This window comes from Phasianus colchicus, chromosome 10, assembly GCF_987193195.1.
Source record: "Phasianus colchicus chromosome 10, bPhaCol1.hap1.1, whole genome shotgun sequence".
In the NCBI taxonomy this organism is placed as follows: Eukaryota; Metazoa; Chordata; class Aves; order Galliformes; family Phasianidae; genus Phasianus; species Phasianus colchicus.
In genome coordinates, this window is record NC_143445.1 from 12,243,627 (window position 1) to 12,261,271 (window position 17,645).

The window sequence follows — 17,645 nt, forward strand, 5'->3', positions numbered from 1 at the left end:
TGATTCTACCCCCAAGAAGGTCAACGTTAGGAAAACCATCCTCTGCTTGCTCAAGCAATCACTCTGGGGAAGTGGCTTATAGCTATTTGATTTCACAAGATGCTGTCGCAGAAAGCAAATCAGCTGCATATGCTAAAAGAGGGCACATACTATAAGCACTGAGTAATGTGTGAAGTTTTCTGGATAACTAATTGTGAAAAATTGAGCCTCCTTTAGCATTGCAGTATCACTGGCTTGCAAATGGTATTAACAAAATCATAAGAGAAATTTTTGCAAATCATATGTTTCTTTAATGGCTCATATTTTGGCTTTGTTTCTCAACTGGACTCTGTTTCATACAGAATAACTCATTGGCCTCAAAATAATGTTTTTAGGTTACAGAATATTTCCAGTGTTCCTCACGATCTCTGAAAATGCAGCTCCTGTGGGACATCTCATATATCAGTGCTATGAAACGTAGCAAGGCAGGGCTGCTTCAGACTGATGTAAAGTGAGGAAACAGAGTTTACATGTAATTTCATAGCAAAGTACATGAGATACATAGCATAGAAGACATCTGTTGTTTCTGACCCTGTCAGTGATTTATTTCCCTGAGATCTAATGAAGGAAAGATAATGAATTTACAACTTTAGCCATCAAATATATATTTTTTTAATTCATAGAATCACAGAGTCACCAAGGTTCGAAAAGACCTCCAAGATCATCCAGTCAAATCACTCCTCTATCATGAATATTTCCCACTAACCCCTCAGTACAACATCTAAATGTTTCTTGAACACGTCCAGGGGCAGTGACTCCACCAGAATCTCCCCTGGTGCAACTTGAGGCCATTCCCTCTAGTCCTATCACTCATAAATTCATAGATTTTCAATTTAAAAAAAACATATTTTCATATATTTTTTTTAGAAATGGAACAGAAGAGGCCTGCTGTAGGCATACAAAAGTATGTTTAAGATAAGTTAAACTTAAGTACTAATTTTTTTTTTCCCTCAGGTTCAACTTTAAAAATGGGAACTATTTAACTAAGGAATGGTGAGATAAGCTCCCTTGTTGGTTCTTTTGAGTATTCCTCAGATGGTGAAGCATACTACAAGACTCTAATATTAAAGTAAGTAGACATCTTCTGGGAATTTCTTCTCTAACAAGAAGGTCAGCTATTGCTTCCATTACAGAGAAATGCCATATTTGAAAGTATTCTTAAGATCAAAGCGCTCCAGGTGATATTAGAAAGCAGTGGCTGTACAATACGAAGTGCTCAGTCTCTCAGTACTTTAAATAGACTGGAAAAAATGAGAGAGGGAAGACACGCTCCTCCTGAAAGGTGCCTAGGAGGGAGAAATTTTCCACTGATGTATTGAGCCATGGTGAAATTAAGAAAACAAAATCTTCAGGAAACATGGATTATTTCAGCCTCATGATAAAAATAAAATAATGTTTTCATATTTCTAAAAAGTGCTACTCAATTGATTATATGTTAAAATGAGTGGGACTAATTTACAGACTGAAAGAATATTCCCTATCTGGCAAGGTTTAGTTTTGCTTTTGCCCTGCCTCCCCATTTTGGATCTGACATACCCCTTAAATTTGAGTTCAGGTGCCAATTCCCCTTCTCCTAATGGACTGCTGGGCATAGAGGACACACATCTAATAATGATGAGTAGCTTTCCATGCATAGCCATCCATGCATGGATATAGTATTGCTGACGAATGTAATAGTATATACATTTCTGCTGAAGTGCTAAAATATCAGCACATTCTCTGCAGTACGTGAGTCATGGTAGCTCCAACGCAGTATAGCAGATGGTGCTCTGAGAGAAACAGTGTGCCGTATCTGATATGCTTGGAAATAAATGAGAAACATATTCCCTATAAAGAAAACAGAACCACAATATTTTCCTGCTCTTTCTATGTGATAACATTTTGACTGGATGGAGCAAAAAGATTATTGTAAGACATTACATAGTACCTGCATCAGTCAGAGCCCCTTCAAGGTACTGCTGCTCCTCCATAGTCTCAGCTTACCCTACCGCATCTTCACCAGCATTGTTCCTTGCAATCCTATTCACGTTGATAATGTTCACCAAATATGACTTCTCGTGCACTTCCAAATATACTTCAAATACTGCAAAAATATGTCTGTGAGTAACATGGGAATTGTGTATTAGGCACAAAATCTATTAAAAAGATGTTTTATCCACAAAAGTATGCTTTGCTGCCTTTTGAGGCACCAATACGAAAAGCTGTTAAAATTCAGTTTGTGTGCCAAATATTTAGACCAACAAAGTAGTATAAAGGGAAAATAAGTATCTTGACAACTGCTTTAAAAAGAAATTTAAGTAGCTAAGCATTCATTTTCCTCTACTTGATTGCCTAAACAACTAATCTTAAAAATAAAAGAATTAAGTCTCTAAGAATTAATTATATCTTACTAAGATATAGTAGGGCAGTAGCAGCTTTCTGAAGAGGTTATTAGAGTAGATACATCCACTGTACAGTAGATACATCCTGATGCAGGATCTAGTGTAGCAGGCATCTCTGAGGAGTATGTTGAGTCTGGAATACCATAGAAAGTTTAGGTTTTTGTGAAACTAAGATACATAGAGCATAATCTTATTCTGGCAGTTGTTTCTTTCTTGTTTTGTTCTCTATAAGAAGTTTTCCAAATCTTTTAGTCATTTTAGTGTTCTTTTCACCCTAATTCATTGGTGGCCCAGAACGCTGTAAGGTTATAAAGTTTTCAAAATATGAAAAAAGAACTAATTGACATACTTTAGTGTCATTCTAGAATGGTTTAGATTGACAGAGTGATGAGACAAACAATAATTGTGAATCATATTTTTTTAAGAAAAACCAAGACTCTGCAAAGCGTTTTAATAGATAGGTAGTCTGTTGAAGAATAACCTGATAATCATTAAAGAGAGGAAACAGGTAAACCAGGAAAGTCTAATAAGAAAGAAGAGTGTTTCTTCAGTTGTGTCTTATAGTCCTTGGCAATTCCTGCTGCAGTAAATTTTAATACTTTTGCTGGGGAAGCATTTCAAATAACTGCTTGTTTGAGCTGCTCAAAGACCAGGATGTGTCTTCTCTGTCAATGTGCTGTCCTCACTTTAATCATTGCATCCCTTTTGTGAGCTACATAGCCCTGTTTCATCCAGTTTTCTTTAAGCCTGCAGCTTTTTCTATTGATCTCCAGATTCAATAATATTCATGATCCCAAGCCCCCTTCTTTAAGATGTTTTCTCCATCGTGGATTAGAAATTGTAGCAGATATTGGACATACGTAATCTGTACAGAAATCGTCAAATTGTAGTTTTCTGGACTCTCTCTTTGTCTCAGGCATCAATGTTGTAGTGAATCCTCAGAATATTTAATTCTAGTTTTATCTTGGCTTGTTTACAATCTGTTCCCACTGCACTTTTTCCAGAATGATGGATTCCCCATCGCCCCTGTACTCCAAGTCATTAAACTCATGATTCATCCAATCTGGCATTGAGTCCCCAGAACTAATTAGGTTCAAACCCATTACTTTAACTGTATTTGTGTCATTTTCTTCAGCCTGAATTTCTGTCTGCTAGCACAGCTCAGTAACCCTGGAATGCAACAAACAATTTCCTGGCTGCTTTGGAGCAAACAAAAAGTTTATAAATTTTCAAAATCTATGATCATATCTATTTCAGGATTTCTAGAGGATGGAGAACTTCTCTATAGCTTTCAAGACAGTATATCTGAGTGCACCACAACATGAAATCTATAATAAGTAATTCATTGCTCAGGATTTTCAGGTAAATCCTGAGGTAAACAACTTTCTCTCTGCTCTTTTTACAGTGCTGAACAGAAATTAGTAGAGCATAACTGTTGTGCAAAGAGTCTTTGTGTTATATATTATCATTGTATGCATGAGCAGACAGTGAAGTGGTTAATATTTCTGCTTGATACCTGTATTGTCATAAATAATTAACTTTTTATAACTTTCAGAACAGCACTACTACGTGGTAATGCCAAAGCAGGAAAGGCTTACAACAGAATATCTGTGTAAAAGCTGGGGCACGGGTTTCTTATTTTGGTGCACTCAACAATGCAGAGAAAATAGATGTTGAAGCGCAGGTCAGTGTACTCATAACAGATGAGTAAGGGAGAAGACTTGACAGACCTGACTTCAAATGGCAGAAATTGAAAGTGAATTCTTATGTAAAATGGTAGAAGATTCATGTGTAAGTAAAAAAGTTAAAGCTGACTCTGAAACTGATGATGTTATGTGCTCTTTACTGTATGGACTAGAAAGGTTACTGATGTAATGTTAAGTAACAGAGCAGGCAAAGATTGTCATTTGCAAGCTGGGCAATGAGAGTTTCCCAAAGAAAGGAATGAGATTAGATTCATGCTTACTTGTTCTACAATCACCCCATCATCCTAAAGTCCTTAGGTCTTTAGTATAAATATTAAAATATTTCTGTATCATATTTTGCACACAGGAAAAAAAAAAAAAAAAAAGCACAGGTAAGCCTGTGATGCCAAGAAAGATCATGTTTACCAGTTTATAAACTGCTGAACTTAGGCTTAAATACATAAAAATTGTTTATTGAGGCTTACAGAAGGTTAATAGCAGCACTGGTACCAAGTCCCAGCAGTTACATGATTACAGTAATATTCAGAGGTCTCTAACAAAAGAGTGTCCCAGTGTTTCATGTATGTTGTTAGAAATAGCAAGGTGACATGAGCTATGGAGTCTGAAAAAAAAAGTCTTTCTAAAGACACAGAATAGGCCTCTTTCTGTTAATAAGAATTCCACAGTTCTCGTATGTCACTCCTCTGTACCTTGTTATACACTCTGTTCAGATGCCTCTAGCTAAATTTCAGTTGACTTTTCTATTGCCTTAGCTCTTTGGAAATCTCATTTATAGAGACTTTTCTTTTGTATTTTAGTATCTGCCACAGCAGATCATCAGAGCCACAAACGTCAGATTTGTTGTGCGTAATGTCAGATCTATTTGTAAATACTTCTTGCAGATGGGTGAACGTATTACCACGTAAAATTATTCCTTTGACTTCTACACTTTTTAGTAAGGTAACTAAGTTTATATGGAATAATGTTTCCTGGAAATGTAACTGGCCCTTGCTGGTCAAGAAAGGCAATTTTCCAGATCCTTTGCAATGGGTTTGGAAATCTGGATGGAGGACACTGGTAAGGCTCAGCATACTACTTGAAAGGTGATGCAAGGACAAGACTAATCTCCTTTGCCAGCATCCAGCAGCTGTAAGCAAATACCAGAGAGAGTAAACAGTATTTTCAATAAAAACAGTCTGATTTTAGAGTCCCTGTTTACATCTGTCTCGCTTCTCAATGAATTCAGAAACCTCAAACCTTGTCTCTCTGTTCACTTTGTGCTTTTGCAAATGTAAAAATTAGCAGCTGACAGGATTTTGGCATAAGTCGCTTGGCACATAAAAGTTGAGTCCATTTGTTAGGCACAAAATATGTATTATGATTAATTTTTTAAAATAGTAAATAATTTTTATGCCTAGTATTAGTCATCTGAAAAAAATATATATTCCATGCATTATTTATCTGCATAGATATAGACAGGCTTTGTTTCTTAAGCTAGAAGTCTGCACTTTTTAGACATTTTTATCAATGACTACATAAGTAAAATTGATATAACATTGGCTTAGATAATACATCTTGTATATTTCAATTTCCAATAAATAAGTGATGCCAGCAATTCTTTTAATCTTTCATAAAAGACTTCAGAAAGTATTGCAAAGATATTAATTAGAAATTTAACTCCTTAATGGGCTGAAAGAACAGCTATTATTCTGCATTTAAAACACTTTTATATTTGTGTTCTGAAAATCCTCTCACTTCAGACAAGTTTTGCTATAGCCCAAGAAGCAAAAGTTTTAGATTTCTTTGGTGTCAACAAGGTGAAAGATAAGATTTTTTTTTTTTCTGTGCATACTTAATGTCAAAGAAATGCTATCCACTCATCTTCCTATAAAAATCTCAGCTCCCGTGTCTTTTGCAGAGCCGTCTGCTCCTGCTAATATCCCATTGAAAATGAAGAATGTATTCAGCTGCTTCTTCTATACAGTAAGTACAAATTTTGACACATATGCTTTGCTGCATTTATGAGTCTTTCTTAATTTAAATTCTAGATAAATAAAGACAGACTGGAAATTAAGGTGGTCAAGTTTCAGCAAAGACCTCAAGAAAATTAATAAAGTGAAATTTGCCAATATATAAGCTCAGAGAATTTGCAGGTTCAGTTTAAAACACGTCTTAAAAGAATCATTAGCAAAACATACAGAAAAAAAAATAGGAAGAAAGGGAAAAAAAAACAAACTAGAACTGTATACTGTGAGGATTATATAAAATTCGTGCCCCAGTCTGAAATAAAACGTGCATACATTTTCCAGTAAAGACTATAAAGTGTAATATAGGGACAAAACTATGGTTGGCTAATGAACTAAGACTACAGGAATGAAAATTATCACATTCAAGTCCTATCCAAGGTTGAAATATATGCATTCACACAAGGAATATCCATCCAAAATACTGAAGGAACTGGCACAATATCAAACCTGGTATGCTTCATAGCAGAGGAAGAAAAAAATTAGAACTTCCATGTACCTTTCTTTGGTAAAGGCTCTGTAACTGCCCTGCTACATCCCCTACTTTTTGCAGTGACATCATTTACATGACATAGGGGCAGGTTTGGTTTAAGTCTGTATTCTGCAGCAGTCTCTGGGCACATCCCAGCCAGGCGGTTGAACTACTTGTGTACATCTGCTCTTGCATCTTAGCGTTGCTTTCTTCCACTCTAGACTTGCAGATATGTGGTATATACTGCACCATTATAATCAGAAGAAAAAAAGCAAAAAAATGGGACAATAAGGCTATGCAAAGCCTCAAAGGACATGGATACCACTTAACAACCAACGAAAGGCTTATATTCAGATATTTATAAGTGAAATTGCACGTATCAATTTGAATAATTTTAGCTTTCTTGACCCTTTCTTTACAGAGAATATTCAGGAGATACAGGAAATTATTTTTTAAGCCCGCAAAACATAAGGTTTATTTCTTCCTACATCAACAATTATCTCAATTCATGCATTTCTATGGAAATGCAGTACTCAACTTCCTGCTAAATTCTTATTACGTTTCTGCCAACCCCTTAAGATGTTTTCCTTCACCCTTGTTGATTATGAGAAAAACTCAAGCCAAATCTTGAGGCAAAAGAAGCAGTGATATACAAGTGGCTAGCAATTAATTTATGACATTGTGAGACTGATATACGTAGAACCTTTTCCTAGAAGGATAAAAGGTGGGGAATCAAACTACAGTACAGGAAACTCTGAGCCTGCCCAGTCTTCTCTGCTGTCCTGGCTTCAACTGGAGATATTTTTTTTTTCGTCATAACATTAGGTATGATGCTATGTTTTGGCTTTAGGAGAAAAACAGGGTTGATAACATAGCAGTGTTTCAGTTGTTGCTGAGCAGGGCTGCATAGAGCCTTCTCATCTTCTAATACTATCCTGCCAGCAAGGAGTGCAGACGGGGCACGAGAAGTTGGAGGGACAGAACCAGGACAGCTGGTCTGTACTGACCAAAGGGGTATTCAGTGCTGTACCACACCATGTGGGGAAACTGTAAAACTGCAGGAGCTGGCCATTGCTCAGGGACTGGCTGGGCATTGGTTGGCAGGTGGTGAGCAATTGCTTTGTGCATCACATGTTCTACCTTTTTTTCCCATCCATCCCACAGTGGATGGTGAGGGAAAATGTGAGGAAAGGGCTGTGTAGTGTTCAGTGTTCAACTGCTTGCCAGGTTAAATCACAATGCTGCCCCACCCGCCACTGAATTAATTTTTTTTTTCCTGGACTACAAGCCAGTCTCTCTGTCTGCAAGAGACTTCTTTTGTGAACTGTAGCTTCATTTCCAAACTAAAGACAAAACAAAAAGCTGTTGAGTCAAGAACAAGCTGTCTGAGTTGATAACCTTCAACTACAGTTCACAAGTGATGGACTCTTCCATGAGCCCTGTATCACATCTCTCCTGGAGTTCACTGACCAAACAGTTCTACATAATATTTTTCTTTTGGTCAAATAAATGATTATACTTTCACTAAAAACAGCCCATTTTTTCAAAGCCTTGTCCTTGTTGGAATCACTACCCACATTAAGGACCTACTCTGATCTCATACATGCAAAAATATGATACTTAAATAGTCCTGTGAGAGCGGTGGCAGGCGTGGCTTCTGCTCATTCCACTGTCACAACAATTTGCCACAACTGGAGAAACAGAAGCGATGGAAAGATAATTCAAAATAAAAATAAAAATCATTCATGTTAATTTTGGAAAAATCTTCATTTTCTTTACCCTTGAAATAGTAGCATTGCTTTTAGTAGTTACTTCTTCCTCCGTTTTTGTTTAGCAGATGTTCACAGTGAGATGCAGCAAAATAAAAACAGATCTGGCTCTCCACTTCCAGACCTTATTTCTGCCTGCTTCTTCATATGGTTTTATTTTTAAACTCTCTCCAAGGAAGATGTAACTTACTTTAGGGCTTACTTCAAGGAAGTTCCCTACAAGTTCCCATATGTGTCTGCTTAACCCTGAACAGCTCATCTCTGTAAATCAGCAGCAGCCCCAGCAGCGACTGATGACTGTATGGAGCTGATGGGCTTTGCCTATTTGTGGTGCAGTCAGCTCACTAATGAGGAGCTGGCAAGAGGTACAATGCACCCTGGACCTCATTAAAAAGGCTTATTTTGGCTTGCTGAAACATTACCTCAGGACTTGAGCACTGGCACAGTGCTGCAGAGAGGGAGGCCCTGCTTCCCTGACAGAGGTGGTTCCTTCCTATGTTACTCATAAGTCAGCTGTCCTCCCTGTCACTCTTTCTTCAGATGTGACACAGTGATGCTTGGATGAAAGCAGGTTCAGCTCAGAGACCTGCCAATGGCCATCGTCTGGAGCATGGGGAGACACCATCAATGCCTTTAAAGCTCACTCATCAAATTGCACAGACATCCTCCTGGCATAAGGGCACGACATGAGGGGTGGGCACCCACACAGCCTGCCCTGTGCCGTGCTGCCCTCCTGGGAGCCTGGCTGCATGCAGAGGGAGGAAAGGCCCTGAGGCACTTACACTGCTCTAACCAAACTTCGCTACTCTGTTCTCTCAGGTATGGCAGCTCTTTAAAAGTGAATGGCAATAATTAGTACTTCCTAACCTGCTCTCATTTTCCTCAGCTGTCATGTCTAGGTTTGCTATTTTTGGCTTGGACACGCTGGCAAAAGGGATGCTTATGGAGGGGAGCTCAGTCAGCGCCAAGTCCAAAATCTCTTGAGGCTGGCCGCTGTTTTGCTTGGAGGCTCATCTCCACCCTGGCCTAGCAGAAGAGTGAAAACGTGACAAATCTGATTAGTCTTTCTTCAGCCCTCAAGTATGTAACTACTCCTGCTGTAAAAATGGAAACTCGAGGCTCTGGTTGTGCAAAAATTATTTTAGAAGGGAAACAGCGACTTGAGCTGTGACAGCAGCACTTCCAGTCAGACAGAGGAGCCAAGCCACAGACACCCAGTGCCTGTGCCTGAGCTTGGTGTGTGGTACCTGCTGACTGCGGTGCTGGTGGCCCATGCAGGAGGCTCATGTGAACCTGGTGGGAACTGGGCTGATCTGGAATGCCCCTACAGGCATTTAGCTTCCTGCTGTGCTGGGCAGTCTCTGGGATAGGCACACATGTGCCAGCAGAAGTGGAGCTCTCCAGACAGGTTTTCATTTCTAAGACACTAGATGCAGAAGCATTTGGAAAATGGTGGGAAAAAAAAAAACAGGATCTTATCTGCGGATTTTCATTAGCAAAGATTAAAAGCTGGTTTAAGTTAGCCTAATTACTTACTTATATAGCATTATACATTTCCAGGTCCATGTAAGAAGCACAGTGTCAGCTGCTTTGCCTGAACTACTGCATTTGGTGATTGGAGACCACCCACATCCTCTGGTTAATGTGATGGGAATTTGCTGGGCACGTGGACACTAGGATATCAACTCAGAGGTGGGATTTATATGAAGAGATATATGAGAAATGCTTTTCTAAATTAGCAGTGGGTTTATTATTAGACACGAATATCCTGGCTGTGGATCTTCAACAAGAATTAAGCTGCGGTTTTGTTCCATGTTTGTACAGAAATATGATGCGCATAATTATATAATGGCAGCAGCAGCCAGCTTTTTGAGACGTCCACCAGAGGACGCACACCTGCAGCGCTCCTTCACAACAGCACTACGAACTATCCCTGCCCTTTGAGACATTTGTGTCTCCTGCTGACACAGTACTCTGCTATAGTCCTGGCCCCGGCTGTGCTGCAGCCTCCACCTTGGCCTTTATTCACGTGATGGAGGTGCAGCAGATTCGATAGGTCCTATCATTTCACTGCCATGAAACTGCAGTATTATCAAGTTTTCTTTTCCTTAATTTCACACTTTCTTTTTAAAAAAATGGTTTTAAAATCTCTTGATTTTCAACATCAAATCATTTTTTATATGTTATATTGTTGCTTGTTCCTTTTATGTACATCTCACATCTCAGACAAGCCGTAAGTCATACTACTTGATTTCACCTCTCCTTATGGATACAGTGGTGACATTTCTTTAAAATGCAGTTTTAGTCCAAAAACATTTGACTTGACAAATACATTGACAAATAACCAAACAAAAAAACAAAAGCAGAGATATTACCTCTGTTGCCTAATATCTCTGCTTAGCTTGAGATGACTTTAATCCCAACTCTTTCAGTTATTTACTGGACAGAAGCTGAGATGGACTTGCTTCTACTGCTTTTGATGTTTATTTGATGAGAGACTACTTTCTTGACATAGCTACATGGAACTTTAAGAAACGCTTCAAATTTTCATTAGAAAGCTGCTTTTTGGTTTTCTCTAATTTAAAGAATAAGTTACCCGTATTTCATGTTTGTCATCGTCATAAAATGAAAGCAAAAGTAGATAAGTTCCATAAATTGAACTCCCTGCACATGGCATCTCCTGAAGAAATTGTAAGAAGCCAATGTTTCCTGATTTTTTCTAGTATTGAAGAAAAAAAAAATGAAATGCATTATGCAGGTTTCCATCCATTCTGGCTAGTAACTGATACTGAAAAAAAAAATATATATATATATAATTTATCTCAAAAAAACAACAAAAAAAAAACCCACAGATACTTAAGGAAAGGAAAAAGGAAAGAAGGAAAGAAAAAAGGAAAGAAAGAAAGGAAAAAATATATGTTGAACGATTAAATTGCCCAGCTTAGCTGGGTACTTAGTACTAGAAGAGCAAACATCTTATACTTCTGTTATTGTTACTAGCTCCCACTGGAAAAGTCTTCCCTTAACCATATCCCTCAGGCAAGGAAAAAAAAATCAAAAAATTGTGGGGTTTTGTTTTGTTTTGTTTTAAGTTTGTTTCTTTGTCTTGTTTTTACTATTCAACTACTTAATTATTTATCTTCCATTTACTTTTTATTTCCAGCATAAATTAAATTCCATGCAGTAGATCCCAGGAATAACTGACAACACAACAGACAACACAAAGCACACCAGTCTGCAAGAGCTGATTTCTTTTGTTTCCATTTGTGGAGCAGGCAAATTATACACTGCTGTTTGAACAAATCTACTCATGTGATTTCATCAAAGATCTTCATTTGTGGTGGTAAGTTCCACCATACCACTTGATAGGAAACATTCCTGGCTCCCAGAGGAGATGGCGTTTTTGTAAGACGGGTTGGCTATGCACACACTTGTTCTAGCATTGGCAAAAAGCTAGTAAATGCCAACCTCATAGGGTTTGAGATTATATATATAGAGAGAGAAACAGACAGACAGACAGATAGATAGATAAATAGATAGACAGATAGATGTTAACCACAGACTTGTTTCTTCTCTAAAGGAATCAAATAGGAGCTTTCTGGAAGCATTTTTCCACTCATTTGTGTTATGTTTTATAGGTCACAGAGGCTAACTGTATAAGTTCCATTTACTCTCAGTCAGCAAGATTTGTTCCACAAGAAAAGTGACACTGTGCTCTTGTCTAAATACACATTCAGTAAAAGGATTTCTTGCAGGCAAAGTTTAAAATTGCACAAGAAATTTGATTAAGAGATTTATTTATTCAACATTCAGACTCAAGACTGGAGCACAGTGAGTTGTAGGAGCGCTGCAGGAGAACAGATGGAACGTTCATTTCAGAAAAGTTGCCATCATGGAGTAAAAGACATCCTGTGGTACAGGGATTCTGTCTCCATATCAACATAGCCTAGGAAGTGTCTCCTTAAGAAACCCCTACAGCTGCTCCAGAGCCAACAGACTCAATGTCTGAATCAGCAACATGGTAGTCCTGCTTGGTCCTTAGGTGCAGATATTTAATATTAAATATGGATTTGATGAGTGTTGTCAAGCCCCAAGAACCAAGGAAGCCAAATCTCTCCAAGCAAAGCCTCTGAGGAGCACCAGGATAGGGAAGGTTGGAGGAAAATGAATTGCTCACAAGAAGACGTGAGAGAGCTAACGTGGAGAGGAAAGCTTACACAGCCATTAGATGCCAGCAGGTCCTACCAGTCCAAGGTGCTCTTTCAGTCATCTCTCCATGAAACAGGGACATCGAACATGGGAAAAAGCTAGTGTCTGAAGCATGTGGTTTTCTTTTTAAGAAACTGTTCATACACCAGAAAACTTTTTATCCTTATGTACAAGGTTTTACTGCCAGAAGAGTGGATATTCAACATAAGTATTTTTTCATTAATTGTTATGAGATAAAGGATAACATGTTTTTCAGTAGATAGCTCTTTTTTTTTTTTCCCCTGAGTATTACTTTAGATTAGTGGCAGCCTAATTGCTACTATTTATCAGAAAGCTAATTTGATCAATCCCAGAGAAGACAGATCCATGGCCCTCCACTGCAGGATATTGAAAATGCTGGTTTGAACAGGTTATAAATCCATGTTATGTGATCAAGCTGAAGGTTCAAGGAACAGCCACACTGAAAAATAAGCAGTTATATTCATGCTATAGCCTTGAGATCATTTCTAAGCTCAACCTCTAGAGTCTGACTTATGAGCTGCTTATAACCCTAAGAAATTTGATAAAGCAGTCATACAGATCTCTAAATTATCTAATGTTAAGAGATAAATGTGTAGATTAACAGAGAAAATTTTTTAAAAGAAAGTTATTTTTTTGGGTCTTGGAGAAGTAAAAGTCTGAACTTCCCTGTAATTAGACATCCTAGGAGAGCTTTTAACCCATTTGCTTCCTGCTGTTAAAAACTTTTCAAGACCCCTGGCATTCTCTGTATCTTACTTTGAGAAAATAATTATATGTGACCACTGTTAAAGATCACATGTTCTGGCAATATACTTTACTTTCTCATTAATTTCAGGAATATCCTTTTGTCTCCAAGACTGAAATGTATGCAAATCTGTTCAGCTTTGCAAAAGCTGTAGGAAGGAAGCATCCATGTTTAGACAGAGTTGTTAGTAGCTTGCTTGCCTGTCACACAGCTCAAGTATCTGGTTCTCTGCATGCAGTGCTAACTTCCATGTCAAAGTGTTAATTAATAGTAATGCAAAGGTCACCTCTCTACAACTGGAATTCCTCCCCTGTGGAGAAAAGCAGAGAGAATCAGTGATGCAAAAGAGCATACTAAAACCACCATAAATACAAGAAGCAGGCTTGTCTTTTCCCTGAATTTCTCTTACCAAAAAATAGGATGAACAGTTTGCATGCTGGAGTACAACTTCTCACAGATTATATGCACAGACAGATCCTGCTAAAGAATGAGAATCTCGATTTACGTAATAAAAATTCACTGATTTGTATTTCCTACAAAGTTTGTAAATGGGTAACAGAGTGGAAATAGGAATGTGATAGAGTCATTCCATCTCTTTCAGGGAAGAAACACACAAAACAATGTACAACTCTTGCATTCACAGCCTCGCTGAGAAAAATACTTGCAGGAGAGCAGGGCGTGGAAGGTGGTAACTTTGGGGAATATGAAGCTTGAGTTTTTGCTTTGGCTATGGGGTCAGTTTCAGTTGCAGTAATTTGTCTTTGGATCTGTATCCTCATATGGCTATGCTTCATCTCAGTCAGAAATTAAATCCAGGAGGATGCTAAGAGGTTAGTTCAGAATGTAATAAAAATTATGCAAGAAAGGTAGCTTTCCGTGGCCTCTTCTCCTGTGCAAGAGGGGCAGTAAATCAGGTAGAAAAACAATCAGAATCCAAATTTGTTAAAATATATGGCAGAGAAAGAGAACACCCTTTGCGCAAGCCATTTTCCTGCACGGTGAGTCAGGGAATTTATGTGCCATTAAGTGCTCAACAAAGACTGTCTCGGAGTAAAAACATAACTCCTTCAAGCAGTTGTGAACAAAGAGTCGGGATCAGCCTACGTGATTAAGCTTTGCTTTCAGCATCCAGTGTGCTAGACCAATGTGCTTTTATACAATGAGGAAGGAATGTTAACTACAAAGAAAGTTTATAAAGAGTGAATTAACCTTTCATTAAGACAGGTCTAAATTTGAAAGCTAGATTTTCTGACACATGAGAGCATTGTATTACCATGGGAATATGTGTGTCTGCCGCTCCTTACGGCTGTGTGGTTGTATGATTGAGATAAACATGTCCAGAAAATTGTTGATGCTCTCAGTCAGCACTCAAGTGATATGTGAGGATATCTAGAGTTAGTCAAGTTATACAGTCATCTGGGGAGAGATATTAGTTATACTCCTTCAAGCAAGTCATGGCCCCTATTTCCATAAGGCTGCTTCTCTGAGTTTTGTCTGGGAGGACAAAAGCAAGCGTAACTCCTCATGCACAGGATCAGCTGAAAGAGTGCTTGGATTTATCCATGGGACCCTGCCTGATATGTCTCAGTATTCATCAGAAACTCCTAATTTTTGCACTAGTGTTTACTTGTGCAACTTTTTTTGAATATATAATCAACAACTTCTTTATACATCTGCTGTGGCATGTGCTGGCTGTGCCCCTATAAATCCTTGTATTGAATGTAGCTCTGAAGCTACCAGAGTTTCACAGGTATCAATTCTCCAACATAATTCTTAAAAATATAAAATTAGGCAGTAATGTTGTTAACTTGGAACTCATATATATTTTCAGCTCAAGAGCTTTCTACAAAACACATGGCAGAAAAGCAAAATGAACAACAACATAAATTCTGAGTTTGTAAAATGTTCACTTTCCTTTCCAGCGATGATAGTTGTTCCAGTCCTGTCTTATATACTGCCAGAAAATATTTAGAATTACTTATATATACTTGTGATCCATTCTGCCAGGCAAAACTGTGTGCTATATAAAGACAGATGTGAAAGAGCTGTGTATTCTGTCACTTTACTGGTAGATTGTATCATACTGAGACCAGCTGGAGTCAGCGAGATGGTTCATGCAACTGTTCATATTTATCTAGAAGTTTTCAACATGTTCATTGAAACAATACTTCTTTTTTTACTCAAGAAAAAAAATATGCAGAGAAATAGAAATTATCGGAGCTCTTCTGTAAGATGCTATTGCAGTCAAGGCTTGTTGCCTTCGTTCCAGTTGCATGTGGAGATGGGTGGAGTGTAGCAGTCACCAGACAGAAAATAAAACAAAGCACTTGGAGCTGGCAGCCAGACCAATACAACACAGTAAAAGTTGGCAACAAAGCCTGTGAATCATTCCAGAAATAAAATGGTAGGGATTTACGCTTTGGACAAATATTACTCTGCAATAAAATTATATGAATCTTCATCAAGAAGCGAATCTAAACAGGATTTTTTTTTAATTTTTTTTTTTTTAGAGGGCTTCAAAATTAAATACCTCTGTTGTCCAGTAACTGTGGAGTTTATAAGAGAAGACCATCTGTTCCAGAGACCAACAACACAACCTGTGCAGCTAGGCAGCAGGATAGCAGTAGGAAATGACTTCATAGAGGCCTATCACATCTGGTTTTAAAGCTAGTAGACTTTTACATTTATTTTGTTTTTTGTACTGCAATCTCTGTATGTCCCACAAAACCTTTTTCTCTGGCAGGATTTATGAATTAGATGGCTGCTTTGAATTTATTTGTTTTTTAATCTATCTATGAACAGGAATATATATGATTACATAAATACACCTACAGTACAGCTGGGTGTTCCTGCAGCTTCTATCACTTCTGTGAACAGCAGTTAGGATTATATCAGGGATGAAGAAAATTTCTATCTTCATAAAAGATTGATATAAAAACTTTTTATGTAGACTCTCTTGATTACTTTATCAGAAACCAGAACCAAATCAGAGCAGTAGTCCATTATCTGAACTACACAGCTATTTTTAATATATATAATTGTTATTTGGATGTAATTTTTAACAATTTGTAAACATTTTCTTAAATTCTGAATATTGAATTCATTGAAACTTTAATGAGTGCATTATTGACCCATTTATTTTCGTCAAAAATTGAGAAAATGTATAATAAAAAGTATTACATTGATCTGAAATTTATTTACTAGCTCTCGCCATGGTAAGAATATCTGATGCAATACATCTAAGTGAGCATATCTTAAAGTGCTTTAGAGGACTGCTATCATATATTTCTGTGGATGGTGGGATATGCAATTTCTGTTCTTTTCTTTAACAGCAACTTTATGCGGGTCCAATACAAATACCATGGATATTGTACCAGGAAAACTACAGTACCTAAGTGAGCCTCACTGACATTTCCTTTTAAATTCCTCTCTATAATGTCTATCTAAATGATTCCCTGGAAGGACATCCCTGTGCATCACGCTTTCTTTTCAGGGCACAAAAGGAAAACTGTGACCTAAGAACTCTGAGAAACAAATGGAAAAGAATGAAAAGTCTGATCTTGTGACTCCATTTGGATTCTTCATCCAGCACTGCTGGAGGAATTACATAGAAAGAGATGAAGTTCCTGCCATTGCTGAACGCTGTAGGAGGAACAACAATATAATGGAGAAGAAAAAGGAATAATTTTCAGGTAATGTCACAGGGAATCAGCTGTGGTTCTCCTTCAGTAAAGGTGAGCAGGAAGAGAAACCAAGTCTACAGTGCAATTGACACTCTGAAATGGACTGACCACCTGCAGCCAAGCGTGGACCAAATGGGAAATAAAATTAATAGAAAATAGAACTTTTCATGTCACATGAAACATAGTAGCAGTGTTGCTGTTCCTTACACTGTGTGTCAGCAACCTGGAAAGTCGGTATGACCAAATGAAAATAAAGCAACGTGCACCACAGCTTTATTCCACCAAAATTACTGGCTCTCAACATGTACCTCTAGACTTGCAATTCTGGTAGTTTGCAGGATTTTCACTTAATTTCTCTGGGGTTGTTTCTCCAAATGGCTAAGTCAAGTGGGAAAATTAAAGAATACAAAATGTACTGAACTAATCTTTCATTTACAGCAAGAGTGGCAAAGTGGGAATGGTTATCTAGAATGAGTAAATAAGAACTGGAAATATTTGAATGACCTCACTACTGGAAATACTGCATGTATTAGTCCTGCATTATTATTGCAAGCAGAATTTTCCCCTTACATACTTCTGATGAACTACCATTTGTGTTTATTCTGGCAGCATGGAGG

The 17,645-nt window shown here is 37.8% G+C and overlaps 1 long non-coding RNA gene across 2 annotated transcripts in view; it reads left to right on the forward strand.

The window, feature by feature from the left end:
• LOC149916608 (uncharacterized) overlaps window positions 1-16,317 on the forward strand; it is a 61,718-nt gene extending 45,401 nt beyond the window's left edge. For both annotated transcript variants that reach the window (XR_016469458.1, XR_016469457.1), the window contains 6 exons: window positions 994-1,108; window positions 6,024-6,088; window positions 8,911-9,189; window positions 9,931-10,062; window positions 11,534-11,713; window positions 15,856-16,317. This is a non-coding gene — a long non-coding RNA (uncharacterized LOC149916608). The remainder of the gene's footprint in view (window positions 1-993; window positions 1,109-6,023; window positions 6,089-8,910; window positions 9,190-9,930; window positions 10,063-11,533; window positions 11,714-15,855) is intronic.
• Window positions 16,318-17,645: the final 1,328 nt, after the last annotated feature.